Source organism: Hemibagrus wyckioides, linkage group LG21 (assembly GCF_019097595.1).
Source record: "Hemibagrus wyckioides isolate EC202008001 linkage group LG21, SWU_Hwy_1.0, whole genome shotgun sequence".
Classification (NCBI taxonomy): domain Eukaryota; kingdom Metazoa; phylum Chordata; class Actinopteri; order Siluriformes; family Bagridae; genus Hemibagrus; species Hemibagrus wyckioides.
The window spans coordinates 7450962-7469566 of record NC_080730.1 but is presented as its reverse complement, the minus strand read 5'-3'; the positions used below and the strand labels follow the sequence as shown (position 1 = coordinate 7469566).

General features: G+C 39.0%; 1 protein-coding gene across 7 annotated transcripts in view; it reads left to right on the top strand.

The window, feature by feature from the left end:
* The window catches only part of dock3 (dedicator of cytokinesis 3), a 218800-nt gene that overhangs the window by 93809 nt on the left and 106386 nt on the right, over positions 1-18605 (top strand). Inside the window, exon 1 of one of the 7 annotated variants that reach the window (XM_058373976.1) lies at positions 13255-13651. The exons of the other annotated variants lie outside the window; for them this stretch is intronic. The gene's annotated coding sequence lies outside the window, so the exon portion shown is untranslated. Of the gene's footprint in view, positions 1-13254; positions 13652-18605 lie in introns of those variants that run through there. 7 annotated transcript variants of the gene reach the window in all.

The following is an 18605-nucleotide window of genomic DNA, read 5'->3' as shown; positions in this document are numbered from 1 at the left end:
CAGATGGAAAACCAAAAAAATTAATAGTGAAAAAATTTTTTCACTAACTTTTAAACATTTTAGCAAATAAAAATCATTATAAAATTCTATTACTTTTAAAATAATTAATTTAAAATATAATTGTTTTCACTCGAAATACATTGTAATAATATTTAAAAAAAAAAAAAAAAATCCTGTAAAGCAAAACTGTCTCCTAAAATATTTTCTACATAAAAAATGTCCATAAGAAGCAGTAAACACCAGGAAAATAAATATGTCAATATATGCTTTGTCAAGTCTCACTTGTCTCAGGTACATTTTGTGCAGTTTTATGAGAATATTGATGGATATGTTTCTAAGCATTTTAGAACATCTGCCAGATTTATATTGAAGACTTTGTCCCATGTTTTTTTTTTCCCTTTGCAAATAAACCTAGACTACCATTTTTTTGTCTGAAAATTAATATTTAACATATGTCACTTTCTTTACTCACATTTTTTTTTCAGGAACATTTTCATATGGGTGGAAAATCAAAAATGTTCTTTTATTGACTCACTAATGCAGAAGTCATTAAATAAACATGAAAACTTTTGCATAGTACTCTATATGCACCAGACTTATTGATATTTTTAGAACATGTTGCTTTTTTTCTGTTTGCTTTCAGTCAACAGGAACTTTTGCCTATAAGCATGCCAAATAACTCTTAAAACCAAAGGGACATATGGCAGATCAGGTAATGTATAAAAAATACAGATTTTTAGTTTAAGTTGTTAAAAGTAAGTTTAAGTCCAATCAAGGCCATGTATTGGGTATATAAGCGTGCTGTTTTACATCACGGTAAGCTGGATGGTGAAGGAGCAAAGCTCTTCTTGAGAGCTAGTAAGGACTTACTTGGTTACTTCATTTATTTATTTTTTTCCTACACAGTTTTCACTGTCTGCTTTACTTGGCAGTGTAGCACAGGTAAATGGATTCCAACACCTTCCTTGTCGCACTTTATTTACTGTTGTAAGACTTTGTATTTTCCCCAGCTGTATCTTTGTACATGGATAAAATAAAAATAGAAAAAGGACCTTTAGTTGACTTCTACCTCAATTTCATGTGATGAGCAGAAAATCGTGCCATTGCTAACTGGAATCAATGCTATTGCAGCTCGATTTCAGCAGAAACTCTCGAAGGGGTCGAATGTCTACCACAAGCCACTTACTGTATATTTTTACTCCAACAGGACACAGTTGCATCAGTTTGCAAAGACAGTTTCCATCCAGATATATTTCTGCTATATATATATATATATATATATATATATATATATATATATATATATATATATATATATATATATATATATATATATATACATATATATATATATATGCTTTCCTTTCTGATCATACATATAGACCGTCCATGGTTCGGTTAATCATTACAATATGGATCTTGAGTTGCGAAGATGTTTAGAAAGTGTTAATTGTGTATAACAGCACAGCTATGACAAGCGGCAAATCACAGGTTAATGCATTTTTATGTGCTAGTTCTAATATATTATCATATCTACAGTAACTGGTAAATCACAGGGATTCATAAGGTGGATGTTTTACATAACATTCTGATTGCTGTTATTTATCTAAGAAACAGCTGCAATCATTCATTTTTAAGCAGAACCTCAGTCTCAGCACTTTCTAAGTTATAGCTGTAAATCTAAGGGGGTTTTTTTAGCTTTCAGTCTTGCACTTACAGCAGTAACATGACAAGCTATGCTTTTGTTTGTTTGATTCCTTAACCTCAAAAGAGAAAGAGAGAGAGAGAGAAAAAAATGTCTTGAAATTGTCAACAGGGCCGTAAAGTGGCACAGTGGGTAGCATTACTACCTCACAGCTCTGAGCACATCTTCAATCATGAGCTCAGGTTACTGTCTGTACAGAAGTTTGCAATATGGATTTCCTCTCACATCCCAAAAACATACAGATATCTGGATTGGCCCATTTGTACAAATGTGTGGGTGTCTGAGAAGGTCTAGCATCCTATCCTGGGTGAATTCTCCTGCTTTGCCCCTACTGTACATCATACAACCCTGTTGTTGATTGTTTTCCTATAAAATCATGCCCTGTAATTTTTATACCTGTATTCCTTAAACCTCTTTGATAGTGATACTAAGCACAGTACAGTGGAACCTCAGCATACGAATGCCCTCCCTTACGAATTTTTGCCTTAAGAATTGATATTTTGCAAGAAATTTGCATTGGCATACAAAGCATTTTTTGATATAAAAACGACCCAAACTGGAACTGTTCAAAACTTGTTTGCATTAGTGGAAAGCCAAGCGAAGCCAACTGAAGCGAGTTTATGAATTTTAAGATTTTTTTTAGTCAGCAAAAGCTGTTTAGAAAGAGACAACCCATGATACCAATGTTGCCTTTGGCATGCGTTCAAAAGCAACGTGATTTTTCACCCATTTTTCTGTAAACAGATTGGAGCTGTAGGTGGTCTGTTCTATTTTTAGTCCAAGCTTGGTGGCACAACTTCCTGTGAAGACCTTTGACATGGAATGCTTGGCTTGAGTCAGTTCTTTGTAAGCAGCAATATGGTTTACATACGCTTCGTATTGTCTGAAACGGATTATCTGCATTTACATTATTTCTTTTGGAATTCGTTTAGCAAAACAAACTTTCACCTTAAGAACTCGCCTCCAGAACGAATTAAATTTGTCTGCCGAGGTTCCACTGTACTAGGGACGGTAGTTAACTGGAGGATAGAGCTGCAATCTTAGAGCTTTTGCTTCTTGCTGCTTGAAGTCGTGAAGCGCGTGGGCTCATCTCATACAGTGTTATTTCTAAAGCTTCAGGCTATTATCATGACCTCGACTCTATATGTCAAATGTTGATTGGTTTAGACCATCAGATCCTCTGAAATGTCCAAACAACAGCACTGAGTTTTATTATTCAACATACTGTATAAGCAGATTTTAAAGCAGAACCAGTTGCCCTCAATTCACCGTCAGAGTTGTAAATGCGACAAGCATTTATCAAGGACAGGTAATACATTTAAAGTGACGTTTGGAGTAATGTGTCCTTCCGTCTGCTGCTGTTTTAGTTCATGTTGGAAAAACAGCTGTAAATGGGAATCAGTGAGGCTAAATTAAAAATGCAATGCAAAGAGATATTACTAAGGCCATGTTTAAGGAAGAAAAGGTCCAATGGTACAGTTACTTTGAAGTTGATATATGAACTGACACTGGATAAGCCCTAAACATATTGCTCAGTGCTAGATGGATGGATGAATGGATGGATGGGTTTGCGGATATAAAATCCCAGAAATGTAATTTTTAAATTAATGATCCTTTAAAACAGCATAGCTGATACAATATCTTTAGCAGCGAGTCAAATGAAAACCCGATACTGAAAGGAAGTAAAAGCTAAAGCTGAAAATCAATTCACTGTGTATATAGTTACACTCATTCTGCCACCACTTCCTTTCCTTTCCTTTCCTTTCCGCCAGTCCTCCTCCCCTCTCCTCACTCCACTCTCCACCGCTTTACCACATCGCTTAAGCAGAATTCTCTAAGCATCCACAGTGGGGAGCCCCTGGTAAAAAAGAAGAGAGTAGTGTTTCCTACTGTTCCAAACTGACGAGCATCCAATCATCTCACTTAACTGAACTGGAACGAGCCTGACGTGGCACAACATGTCCTCTAACTCGGCATATTGTCCATTTCCCCAGGCACTATGTCGCTCTGTGACAAGTGAGTTCGTCTTTAGTGCTTTGGAGAGAATTGTTGAGCTCAATGACGATGTTTCAGTCAAGCAGCCTGCTTTATGTACAACATCAATATCCTGCTATTTTCCACTAGAGTGGCTCGTTTTCGACTGCAGTGTTTAATTACACAACAACATATACCGTAAATGCTTATAGATAGATAGATAGATAGATAGATAGATAGATAGATAGATAGATAGATAGATAGATAGATAGATAGATAGATAGATAGATAGATAGATAGATAGGCTGATAGGCAGACAGACTGACAAATGGTGGTCAGAGACACAGAGAAAGACAGGTAGATATGGAGGTGGGTAGAAACACAGACAGACAGAAATACTTATATATGCAAATAGAGTAAGGGGACAGAGAGAGATAAATAGATATGGGGACAAATAAACAAACATTTAAGGACAGTGATAGACAGACTGACTGAAAGACAGACAGGTGACTGCTGGTGATGGATAGACAAACAAACTGAAGGACAGATAAGAAGACACACAGATAGGTAGCCACACAGATAGGTTGACAGCCAAACTTATGGACAGATAAGGAGACAGATAGGCAGACAGATCAATATGTTTGCAGACATACTGACAGATAAGGAGACACATAGATAGACAGGTATGAAGACAGACAGATAAGACACAGGTAAACAGACAAATTTATAAAAAAGACAAAAGATAGATAGATAGATAGATAGATAGATAGATAGATAGATAGATAGACAGACAGACAGACAAAAAAGACATATCAAAAAGGGGATAGATAGATAGATAGATAGATAGATAGATAGATAGATAGATAGATAGATAGATAGATAGATAGATAGATAGATAGATAGACACACAGAAACACACAGCAGTTATAATTTTAACCCTTCCTTCCTGGTAGGTTCTGTTAATAAATAATATGTTGAGCTGTTGATTTCTCTCTCTCTCTCTCTCTCTCTCTCTCTCTCTCTAACACACACACACAGACAGACAAACACACACACACACCCCTAATTCTTATTCTTTCATTCCATATAAGTACTTGAGTATCCCTAAGTTATGAAACTAAATATCTTGTGTTGTGTTGTGTTGTTATGTGAATGCATTATGCATTATTCTGACTCAGTAGATGTTGCTAGAAATCCTGTCTGTAGCCCAGAGTTTTGTTCGGATCCATGAGGCATCGGAATATTCTCCTGCATCACTCTGCAGTGCTTGGAAAGGTTGCTAAGCAACTAGTTGCTCTATAGTCAGTGGTAAAATATGTCTGTCCAGCACTGTCAGCCAAAAGGAGATGCCCAGCGATGACTTGTTAGACTGCAACATAGCCGGGAGAAACATTTTGAGTGTGTGTGTGTGTGTGTTTGTGTGTGTGTGCACATTTTAGATTTCTGAAATTTATGAATCCAAGCCATTACCAGTAACACACTTGCTCAGATTGAACTACACAGAAATGGGCAGAAATGTTTACACTATGTGTGAAAACAGCTCTTAATTCTAATACTAGTTTTGCAATTTTTAATATATTTTAACAAAATCAACACACTGGGTCTACTTTTAACCTTCTAGTGTCAACATGATGCACTAAATAACCTTCATTTTCTCACCTAACTGTCCCATAATCCTGTATTAACCTCATCTGTTCTCGTTCTCTGCATCCATCCGAGAAGAGCTTGTCCTTTTGTATGTAATTTATTCCTCAGTCTCCTGCAGTGATTCATTTCTAACCAGTTTGTCAACACACTTAATACCGAACGACAAAAGATCCGAGATCAGCGATCAAAGCAAAACACTTATTTCAGAAGCCATATTTATAACAGGAACCTTTTGATGACGAGAGTCAGTGAATATCCTTGAATATCATTAAAGGAAATGCCAGTTGTTGTTTTTTTTATTATCAAATCTTTATCTAGTGTATTTTGTATGTGTAGATCTTTTGTGATTACAGCAGGCGAGAATTTGACCTGTTTCCTTGTACTGTGAAAGAAACAAAATCCGTCTTTACATTTAAATTCACTTATAATTGACGTCTAAGGGCAGTTGTTGAATTCTCTCAGCAAACATTAGAAAAAAATACGTTGCTGCGCTATGTGGACCTGAATGGAAAGCTAAAAACATTCCAGAGTAAAGGTCTTACTATAGGATATAGTAGTTGCTCTAACATGTCTTGAAAGGCAGTGCGTATACTCAATATCATGCTCTTTATCCACTAATGCACAAATCATAGCCAGAGCCTGTAGTGTAGACAAACAGAAACAGACAACGATAAGCCACACTCAAGAACTGAGAAAACAGGCCAGGTTCTAGACCAGGAAGTAAAACAGAAACACGAGGAATCAGGAAACACGGAAACTAGAAAACATAGCTTAGTACTTAATAACACATGACGAAGGGCCAAATTGTGATGGCTAGACCACTGGATCAGAGCATCTCCAAAACTGCAGCTCTTGTGTGGTGTTCCCGGTCTGCACTGGTCAGTATCTATTAAAAGTGGTCCAAGGAAGGAACAGTGGTGAACCAGCAACAGGGTCATGGATGGCCAAAGCTCATTGATGCACGTGGGGAGGGAAGGATGGCCCGTGTGATCTGATCCAACAGACGAGCTACTGTTGCTCATATTGCTGAAGAAGTTAAAGCTGGTTCTGATAGAAAGGTGTCAGAATACATAGTGCATCACAGTTTGTTGGCTATGGGGCTGCATAGCCACAGGCCAGTCAGGGTGCCCATGCAGACCCCTGTGCAACCTCAGTTCTACACAGGGCATCTGGTTAGACAATATAGACTAAGGGTTTCATTAGAACATGAACGGGGATGCAGATACACACATTTAGAGCCCAAAACAGACACAGATACAAATAGTGACTGTCTGGTTCATCTCCACTACATACACGCATTGTGTAGAAGGATCAGGCAGGGGTCATGTAGAGGTCATCAACCACAGCCTGGATGCAGAGCCAGCAAAATATTGTTTGTTGGCCAAATCTAGCAGCTCTAGTTTTGCATGGCTTTTGTGGCAAATCCCTTGTTGCCACTTAATCAATCACATGTATTTATGTAAACGATGATGCTGAAGGCAGCTCATCAGACCAGAGACTAGAGCTAGAGGTCATTATTTATCCTCTCTTAGCTGACTAGGAAGAGTCCATGGTGCTAGTCAAAAGTGCTTACGTGAAGCACAATTTCTATCCACCTGTCTTATTCATAGCAATAAACACATCAGTATCGGTAAAGCATTAAACAGTAACTGTTACCAGCATCATGTCAGTTGCTTATCCAGACCAAACAAGGAGTTTTATGTAACTGGGGCTATTTTAAACCTGGGATGTTTCTCTGGTATAGAGATTAGGTTGTAGCATACAGGAGTAGTCCTTTAATGACCATCATCATTACTATCTACATTATTTTACAGAGATTTTTTTGCTTGTTTTGACTTTTTTTCTCCAAGAAATTAATACGAATGATTCCCCCGAGACCTCTCAGTGTGGTTAAGGAGTCATAATTAAGTAAGCATGCTTATGTATCGCTACACACATTGATGTGAGCATACAGTCAATATAGCTGCCGCTGGTGTGAATGCGATGTGCTAAAAGCAGGTTCTGCCTTGGCTCCAGGGAGACCAAAAGAGCAGGATGGATGAATCACCGCCTCTGACACGTTTGCCTGAAATACTACAACCAGTTGCATCACAACACTGTGTGTTCATGAGGTTTATGTATCTTATGTATCTGAATCCACACTGGTGAACAGAGCTGTCAGGTTTCCAATCAGTCGTAAACCAAATTTACACCTCCCCCTAAATATAGTTCTGATTAGTCAAGTCAGGTTTAAGTTACAGGGCTAACAATGTTATAATGTTACATAATCCCCATGTCTAAACTCTTATACATTTGCCTCAAACTGTCAAATTGTTCAGCTCAAACAATTGTGGTTTCTGACACTGTATGGCTTGCTAGTGTTTACAGAAACTGACAGAAGGACTTAACATAGTTTTAAAGTAGTAGTAGTAGCGTGCACACACACACACACACACACACGTGTTCTCTGGTAAGATGCAAAGTTTTACCCCAACTAACTGGATTTCTAACTGGATTTTCACAGATGCCACATTTTTTATGTAAATACTCCTACAAACAGTTTTTACAAATTCATTTGTTTATATCCAGCTTGATAAATTTGCAGAGGTGGTGGATGAACAACAACTACAACAAAATCTTTGCAATGATACATACAAAAACCAAATCCAGCGGAAATGGTAGCTTAGTAGTTAAAGTGTTGGACTACTGATCTGAAGGTTGTGAGTTCAAATTGCAGGACCACCAAGCTGCTACTGATGGGCCCCTGAACAAGGCCCTTAACCCTCAAATTCTCATTTGTATAGAGATAAAGGTAAGTTGCTCTGGATAAGGGTGTCAGCCAAATGCCCTAAATGTAAACTTAAGTAGGGGTGCTTATTAGGGGTAACAGGTACGAGTGATCAGTAGGAAATGTGATGTGGACATGGTGAATGCTGGGGCTGATGGGTATAGTAGTTTAGTGTCAATTTTTGCATAACCATGACAAATAAATGAGGCCCTATATTGCCATTCGTTCGTTCGTTCGTTCCTTCCTTCCTTCCTTCCTTCTTTCCGACCCTGCTAGTTCCCCACACTCTCATGTAACTTCATATATAAATGAAACCAGCAAGGCCATAGAGTTAGTCCCAAACTTCATATTAGCTTTGAGCCATGCCAATGACTGTCTCTTACTATTGATCTTCACTTGATGCTCTTAATGAAGGGTCATGCTCCCATTTTGCTCTACTGACATCTATTGACTTCCATTGATCTGGCCCTCGTAATATGTTGAGTAGTGCGGTCTCTTTAGAGGCTCGCAAGTGTGTGTCTGGGCTGCCGAGCATAAAGCAGTAATTTACTTGGATATTCTAAGGTGGCTAATGGGAACTAGTTACCATGATCACAGGTTAACAGCTGGGGCTAGTGGTAGCTTCCCTATTGTGCACATTTCCATCTAGCCTCAAATGCAGCCAAGATACTGAAAGCCAAGATTCAACATTGAAATTCCACACTGAAGCTGTAAGATTAAATGTATAAGCAAAGCTTATAGCCTCTGATATAAAACTGTAAAATTGTAAGCATGATATCTTGCATTGCACTAATGTTCCATTCAGGATGTATTCCTTCCTCACACTTTCCGCCAGTAATCCCTGGAGGTGCTCTGGATCCACTGTGACCCTGTTCAGGATAAAGCACTTAGTGAAGTTGAATGAATGGATAAAGGAAAATTGTGCTTATTTCTAGAAAACGTTCAAAATCCATGGCTACTAAAGAGAGAGTAAACAAGACTCTCATTTACTCAGCTATTTACTTTATGTACTCTGTGTTTGAGGGAAATGGTGGCTTAAATGTTAAAAGATTTGGGTCACTGATCAGAAGGGTGGGGGTCAAGCCCCTTAAGCTGACACTTGACCAAGGCCCTCAACCCTCTCTGCTCCAGGAGTGCTGCATCAAGACTGACCCTGTGCTCTGACTTCCTAAGCAGGGAAATGTAAAGAAGTGAATTTTATGGTGCCTTTATTTGTCACATATACATTACTGCACAGTGAAAATCTTTATTAACATAGTCCATCCTTGGAGGTTGGGGTCAGAGCACAGGGTCAGCCATGATGCCATGCCCCTGGAGCAGGGTAGGTTGGGGGTCTTACTCAAGTACCCAATGGTGACTTCTTGGTGGTGCTGGGGCTTGAACCCCAATCTTCAATTCAACAACCCAGAGCCTTAACCACTTGAGCTACCAACACCCAGGCTTCTTCTTCTGTGTGTTGCATTGCATTATGCCTTTCTTTGAAATCTCATCCTTCCAAAAAAGGTTTAGGTTCAGAGTTAGCAGCATATTTATTTTAGGAAAAGTTTTTTCAGACCATCAACAGTCTTCCCATTTAAAGACCTCTCATTTAACTTCCCCAGTGGATGGTCCATTAAGGTTGAAACTGCCCCCAATGAATGGTTCATTAAGGTTGGTTTCATTCCGTTGAGGCTGTTGTGTTGTGTTGTGTGTCTGTGCTTTGTTGACATGTCTTCTATGTTATGAGTTTGTCTAGCTGTTCTACTTTTAAAACCATTATCTCAACATTTCTCTAATGTTCGCATTAGCAGTATGCTTTTAGTTTTAACTCTCAGCACAATGCTCAGTAACAGCTTTCAATTCTGGTTTATACTGTATACATACATACACTGCTCAAAAATTTAAAGGAACACTTTGAAAACACATCAGATCTCAATGGGGAAAATATCATGCTGGATATCTATACTGATATGGACTGGGTAATGTGTTAGGAACGAAAGGATGCCACATCGTTTGATGGAAATGAAAATTATCAACCTACAGAGGGCTGAATTCAAAGACACCCTGAAACCAAAGTTAAAAAATGATGCAGCATGCTAGTCCATTTTGCTGAAATTTCATTGCAGCTACTCACAATGGTACTCAGCAGTTTGTATGGTCCCCACGTGCTTGTATGCATGCCTGATAATGTCGGGGCATGCTCCTATTAAGACTATAGATGGTATCCTGGGGTATTTCCTCCCAGATCTGGAGCAGGGCATCACTGAGCTCCTGGACAGCCTGAGGTGCAATCTGGCGGCATTGGATGGATCGAAACATAATGTCCCAGAGGTGTTCTTCATGTACTTCAGGAACTGCCTGCATACTCTCGCCACATTAACCCAGGACCCATTGCACCAGCGTAGGGTCTGACAGTGGGACCAAGGATTTCATCCCAATACCTAATGGCAGTCAGGGTGCCATTATCTAGCCTGTTGAGGTCTGTGCGTTCCTCCATGGATATGCCTCCCCAGACCATCACTGACCCACCACCAAACTGATCATGCTGAACGATGTAACAGGCGGCATAACATTCTCCATGGCTTCTCCAGACCCTTTCACATCTGTCACATGTGCTCAGGGTGAACCTGCTCTCATTTGTGAAAAGCACAGGGTGCCAGTGGCAGACCTGCCAATTCTGGTGTTCAATAGCAAATGCCAATCGAGCTCTACAGTGCTGGGCAGTGAGCACAGGGCCCACTAGAGTACATTGGGCCCTCAGGCCACCCTCATGAAGTCTGTTTCTGATTGTTTGGTCGGAGACATTCACACCAGTGGCCTGAGGTCATTTTGTAATACTCTGGCAGTGCTCGTCCCGTTCCTCCTTGCATAAAGGAGCAGATACTGGTCCTGCAGATGGGTTAAGGACCTTCTACGGCCCTGTCCATCTCTCCTGCCTGTCTCTTGGAACCTGTGCTGGGAGACACAGCAAACTTTCTGGCAATGGCACGTATTGATGTGCCATCCTGGAGGAGTTGGACTGCCTCTGCAACCTCTGTAGGGTCCAGGCATCACCTCATGCTACCAGCAGTGACACTGACCATAGCCAAATGCAAAACTCCACCAGTAAAACCATTCCTGTTTTGTGGGTCGTCTCATTGTTGCCCATCTAGTGCACCTGTTGTTAACTTTATTAACACCAAAGCCGCTGAAACTGATTAACAACCCCCTCTGCTACTTAACTGGCCAGATCAATATCCCAGGAGTTTAACTGACTTGATGCAATACTCTGATTAAGAAGTGTTCCTTTATTTATTTTTTTGAGCAGTATATATATTTAGATGGAGAATGTCTGTAATAATACATTATGTGTTAACTGTAAAGGAAGATTAACTGGAATAATAGTTGGTCATTATATTATGCTATACTGTCGAATTAACAGTTACACTTTTTCTATTTTTTTTTAACTCTGTAATCAAACTTGTTGGCTTTATAGGTGATTTCATCGTTCAGTATCTTTACTTATCCTGGTCAGGCTTGTGGAGCTTATCTTTAGTAGGCATAGGGCACAGGGCTGGAAAAAACGCTGGTCAGCTGCACACTTTTTCATGCCATGGAGCAAATCCGGCTTGCAGCATGTTTTTCGAAGGCCCACACTGACACAGGGAGAATGTGAGAAACTCAGGAAGCACCTTCCTACACACTCTAACATAACGTTCAATTAAATTCCTTCTTTGGTACCTGATTGCAAGTGTTCAGCACTGGGTCAAGTCCATGTTTTATGGATTCTATTAGCAGCATGAATCAGTGTGAGCTGCTGTAGCCTCATGTGTCTAAAAACATGATGAGTCCCGTACCTGGATTGTATTCTAAGATTTTAACCACACACATTTACATGGTATGTAACATGTTTCCAGTTAGGTAGACTAAAATATCTGCCTAACATTCAAAGCAGCTCATATTTGAGCTGTTTTCTGTGTCCTCAATGTGTTTGATGCAGAAATCGGTTGTCACATGACCATTGTAGGTACCATTTAATTTTCTGTAAATTCAAAGATCTGAGATAAAATCAGTGGTCAATCTTTAGTAGCAGACTGGATTTAGACAAAAACACTGACCATGGCAAAAGTTGGTGAAAGTTGCTAGCGTAGTAAAGACCATCCTGAACAGATTTCTCCAGACAACTTCAGTATTATGGATTTATTGGCTAAATTTCAAATGTATCCTAGGCAGGATTATTTATTTATAAAAATGGGTAAAATTAAAAATGTTAAAATAATAACACATACCATAAGTGCTATTTTCAGCTTAAATACATTGTCTACATCTGGCAGATCACACTTATATGCTTGTTAAACATCCCATTCCATATCTCTCCTTTGCTGCTCTAATGATCTAGGAGAGCAGTAGGGAGGTTACTACACGTCGGGGTAAATCGACTGTCTGTTAATTGAAAGTTTTTCCCCTGCTAAATATTTTTTCCCTTGCTAATGGATGACAAATGGGTTTTCCATGTGTGCCAATTTGTATTCAGGGAGTTTTTTCATGAATTTGTTTGCAGAATCCTTAAAGGTGTCAATGATTTTGGCATATACATCATTTCAGACAAAAAAAACAATGAGATTCTATCTATCTATCTATCTATCTATCTATCTAGACAGAAAGAATGATAGATAGATAGATAGATAGATAGATAGATAGATAGATAGATAGATAGATAGATAGATAGATAGATAGATAGATAGATAGATAGATACGTGTTTGTGGCCTTTCAAGCCATTTGACCCATTCTACCCCACCAGAGAGTAAAATATTTAAACTTTCTATCTTCTCTTTTCATAAACAGTAGCTTTATTTACAGCAGGTAATAGTAATGGTGTTATTACAAGTACTTAAAATAAAAAAAGAAAGTTTCACTGTTACCTTCAGTGTTAGAGTCTATGCCTGCGTCGAACTATGAACATATGAACTAATGCTTGTTGTGTTTACACCTGCGATATCCTTTCCCTAATTATTGGAAGGGCGAGCAAGACATGGCACAGCTGGCGCTATGTGCCTGGTATCCACTTGGACCAATGGCATCTGTGGTGCTTTTAGTGAGACGGCGCGGGAGGGTGCATGTGTGTGGGCTGCTGAGAGCTTCACACAATGTTAGTTAGGTAACTATAGCACAGAGAACGTGGGGAGGGAGTGATAAAAGAAGAGTTCTGTGAACAGAGAGAGACAGAAAGAGAAAGAGAGAGAGAGAAAGAGATGAGAGCACAGGACCGGGATAAGCAGCATGGCGTATGAATTGTTTATAAAGTGTTTAGGATAAATGAAAGAGTGAGGTTATTATTTTATGCTACGCACCTTAAGAGCGGCGCTTAGGAATCCTTCGCTTGCTTGTTTCCGTGGGTGGCTGTGTAAGAGTGTGAGAAAGAGAGAGCATGAGCATTAGAAAGCGAGACTGAGACCAGAAAAGAGAGCGGGTGCTCAGAGAGGAAGGGGGCTCAGGCTATTTGACAGGCTATTATTTGCTTCACACGTCACACTCATGTTTATGTCTTTCTATCTGGAGCCGAGGGAGAGCGCGAGAAGAGACGCTTGCTTCTGTAGGGGTAAGTGACTCTGTTTGATTTCTGTGAAACCGATGAAGGCTTGTGCATTCTTGTTTCGTTTCTTTTGATGATGCTGAAAGGCCTGGTGGTCTATTTCTCACAGTGTATGAATGAATATGTGTTCTTGATTGTTCAGGGCCTTCAGTCATACTAGGGTTGTGACCTCAGCATGAGCTAATACCATAGAGGGATGTTATTTTGCTGTTGCCTTAGCGACAATCAGGCATGTCCTGCAGAAAGGTTTGGGGTGAATTTTCCCTGCTTTTGTCCTCTGTGGTAACTTTCTTGACAGAGAACTGCGCTCCTGTGAAGTCAGAAGTAATCTGTAGTTTGGAGAGCATCAAAAGTATTTCTCGAGCTTCTATATCTTGATCAAATTTGAAACTTTTCCACAGAAGCACTTTTGACGCTTTCCGTGTTTTTATGGGGGAATATTGTGCGCTATTGTGTTTGAGGAAATCTTTTGTGGAGGTGCCAAAGCTGACCTGCAGGGAAGCTGCTCGCTGCAGAATTAGATACCCCGCTGTCGCTTAAGCTCAGCAAGATCTCTATAGAGATCATCATTCATAGTCATGACACTGTAAAGCCTGTATTTGCGAAGAGGATGTGAGAACCGAAAACCGGAAAATAACAAAGTTGTCCTTGGAGGGATGCGTTCAGAGAGAGCCACTTGTCGACTTAAGCAGATCTCTGTGGAGCTGTCAAAAGCGCTCGTCATTGTCGTGTGGCGGCTGTTATAATTAGCTGAGACAAATCTATGGGAGTTTTCTCACCTATTATTTCATCTGTGTAATTGAATATTTTATAATTTATGTCAAAACAGGCAAGAAACTAAGGTCTTTCATTAACTGGTCAAATCCTGCACTTTCACAGGTGATTTTGGTTCATGTTTAACCAAATAAATGCAACATGGGGATAAATACACCAATTTAAACTGACGATAAATGTCAGAAATGGAAGCACCTTAAGAGTGAGGAACTAATATTTGAGGTAGAGATGAGTCAGAGTCTGGCCTGGCCCCTGGAAAATTACACTTCTTGTTGGAATTGATGTAGAAATAACCCTTATTCCTGTGCAGGCAAATACACATTTGTGTGGCATAACACTATTCTTTATATATTATCAAGGCTCAGATATATGTATACGTATTTTTATGTGCGTATGTGCCAGAGAACTTTCTGTTGTGTTTCTGCAGCTTGACCATAATGTTCTTCATCCCTCCCTATTCCTTGCATTTCCAAAGTTCATATACAGATATGGGCGCAGGAAGCTCTCTTAACATCTGATGGGAGAAGCTAGAATAACTAGAATAAAATAGGCTTTATTTAAGTAAAGAATAACATAAGATGTGCAGTGCTGTTACAGGAAAATAATCCACATAGTTCACCTTGCGAACAATTAACATTTTAAATGAACAAAATGTTATGCTTTTAAGCTATTTATAGTTACTGTTATGAAACAGTTGCGCAACAAGGTAGTTTCTGTTATCTCATACGAACAGTTGCGCCCCCACCAGCCTCTCTCTCTTTTCTCTCTTGAATGTTTATAAGACACCTTTTTCGCCGTATGAATGAATTGGATGAGAATTGGATATAGAAATGAAAATGTATTTTTTAAAATATCAGGTGGAAATACTGTAAGAGTTGTGGTCTTGTACAAATGTAAGCAATTTCTGATTTGGGAATTCTGCGCTGTGGTTTAATGAAGGGTTTTGACCAAAAGTCTTCATTAGGCACTGAGCATCCCATAATACAGCATCAATATTTAATCTTTTACAAATAAAAAGACTGGCCCTATTGTTTCTGAGAGCATTATAAGGGTAAAGGCATATAAGATCTAGTCATTTATAATCTCCAATGCACAATATATTGTACTTTTATACTGCTCAAGTGATCCTGAGATGACCTCAGTTTCTGGCTGTGTCATGATTTCTAACAAGGTTTCTTGATGCCTCTTTCATCAACAGTGGCAGCTTGGAGTTTGAGGGTTCAAACCAAGTCTTCTTCTTCTTCTTCAGTACATGCCCTGGTGTCACTCTTGGTTTGCTTATTAGTTGTTTAGGCATGTATTTCCTTTTGATGGATTTTATTACTGTTGTCTTCATACACCCAAAGTAGCCAAGTCTGCATAGGGATTTTGAACATATTAAAGAACTGATGTAATCGACTGGTTATTTCTCTTGGAAGTCCTTAATTGCACCAAATTACCTGGGGCAGTTTATATACTCACTGACTACTCTAAAAGGAACACCTGTGCCCCTGGTCATTATTCAATCAGACAATCATATATTAGCAGTGCAATGCATAAAGTCATACAGATAGAGGTGTAGATCTGCAGTCCATCTTAAACAGAATCAGAATGGGAAAAATATGATCTTGTGATGTTGGCATGGTTGTTGGTTGCCAGATGGGCTGGTTTGAGTATTTCAGAAAGTCAGCCAAGAACAGAAATCTGAGACTACAATGGGAACAAGTTCACAGAAACTGCAAAACTATTTAATGAGAGCATTGAACTGAAGCTCTTGACTTGTATCTGCATGATTACATGCCACATGGTCAGCTGTTTGGATAATTGCATGAATGGTGCACTGAGTGGCCACTGAGTGTATAGCTGTATGTTATCGTACACCAACTCCTTGAGCATAATCTTTGCATCCAATCTCAATTGAAATACACATAGAAGGCAGAGATATATAAACGTTAAAATATTTGTACCATTGTGCATTTGTACAACGCTCTAATATGACAGTCCGTACCTCAGCGTCTCTGAATTATTACTTTATTATTTATGCAAGCCTTTCAGAATTGCATTTAAATAAGTATTAGATGTGCATTTGCTCAAAGTGCAGCTTTAATAAAGAAATCAGCAAAAAACAAGCTTTTTAAAGTGATATTAATGCAGACCTTTGACCCTGCCATTTACAGCACCTTTCAAGCTTGGCTAGAGAAAAAAAACTCTCTGTTGCAGCTAATGTTTTTGACAAATGAAGCTTTCAGTGAAAAAAATGACCTTGTGTACCTTTCCTAGCAGCTGGAAGTAGCCTTTTGACTAAATAATTCAACAAAAATTCGTGTAAAATAAAATATTTTTATATCATTTATCAGCTATTGTACTGTGTATAACCACTTAGTATTCCAGAAAACATGCTAAACCTAGTTTTCGAAATGTCATGCAAATAAATAAATAAAAATAATATAAACCAAACGTTTATCAAACTATTTCAGGAAATCTATTCATTTAAGCCCCTGTGATGTTAGCATACAAATAGGCTAATTCATCCTTCTCCATTTGCTCTCATTTTACAATCTCTCCCCTAAGTAGAAGCTGACTCACACCTTTCCACCCACTCGCTGTGCTAACAGCTGCATGGTTGTTAGCACTAGAGCTAGCAACAAAATTACAACAAAAATAGCAAGCTCCTGTGATTTTAGCTTGTTAGCATGCTAGTGTCCCTTGTTTCTTGTTCTCTCAGTGCTCCTTTGTGTCTTCATTGTGGGCTGACTCACTCCCTCTCTCCCTACCACCCACTCGCTGTGCCAGCGTAGAGGCATCATGGCCGCCTTCACTAGAGCTAGCTCTCACCTGCCATAGCCAGTTTTCTCCACAGTATCTCCACTGCCCACAAATATGTTTGACTGAGCCAGGACGGTGGGTGGATATAAATAAAAACAAATTGAAGCCAGGTCTATTTTACCAGTGTTATCTGAAGGGTTTGATGCTAGCAATAGGTACGAAACAGCCAAGTACTCCTCGCTTAAATGCACTGTAATGAAAAAGGTACAGTTTCTATATAGTAAGTGTGCTTCATTTATCAACTCTATAAGTCATTGGCTGAAAAGATAAAAGTATCTTATGCCATTTTGCTTTAACTCACTTTGCTTAAGTGAAGCAAAAAATGTTTTACGAGCATCCCTTTATTTCAGTCTTCGGTCTTTACATCGTTAATGACACGAATAAATAAAACATTGCAATAATAATAATAAGTCTGTGTATCATATTACACTATTTAAGCACGTACCAATTAAATGCAACAAGGCAAGGGAGCTCCATATACTGTAGTTTAATGATGGATGGAGAACACAATGCTTACAGCAGCATCTGGCATGTTCATCCTCACTACCTAACAAAAAACGAGTCTGGATCAGCCTCTTTGAGCTGGCATGTACTGATGTTCCTGACTAGCTTACTGGGGTTGGGTAATATCATACAACCAGTGGGTCTGACAGGGCTCTTTTATACAGCGGTGGTTACAATGGATTTCACTATGCTGTAAAAGTTAATGGTGATGTATTACAAAGTGTACTGAAACTTTTAGTTTACTGTACAACATGTGGTTATCAACTGAATTCTGGGATATGTCATTTTGCCTGGTTACCGCAGATCATGAAAGATTAGTGAAGCAAAAAGTTAAAGTATATATATTAAAAAAAATCACCGTTTTTTAAGAGGTGTCTTGTGTAGCTGAGTGTAGAGTTGGCTAGAATAGGACTAGAATATTTTCTAACTTATTTAGTAAATTTAGTCTGCTTCTATTAACATCTACCTGCATCTCCATACTGTCTACATCACAGTGGCAAGTAGTAAATGTATCAATGGACTACATGACTGCTTTCTTCAAAGACGTAAAGAAGACTTCAGAGAGTTCAAACTCTTGTTTCTCTTTTCCCAGGGGAAAAAACCTTGTTATCTGAGGTCATTTTGTGTGCTTGCTGAACTAACAAACTATTAATTTATGAAGTGAGTAAATATTGTTTTCCGTCTGTTTTATCCTTCACCTAAGGAAGGATAGATGTATAGATGTCATTAAAGGAATATTGATCTTGGTGATGCTCTGACCAGGCAAGGTTCATATGTCTTTTCCAGAGTTGGCTTTCCAGGAAGTGGCTGCATCACAGTTGTCATGTATGAAAATCATGGCATTTGTCTTGTGTACCAGAATAGCAACACTCTTGGT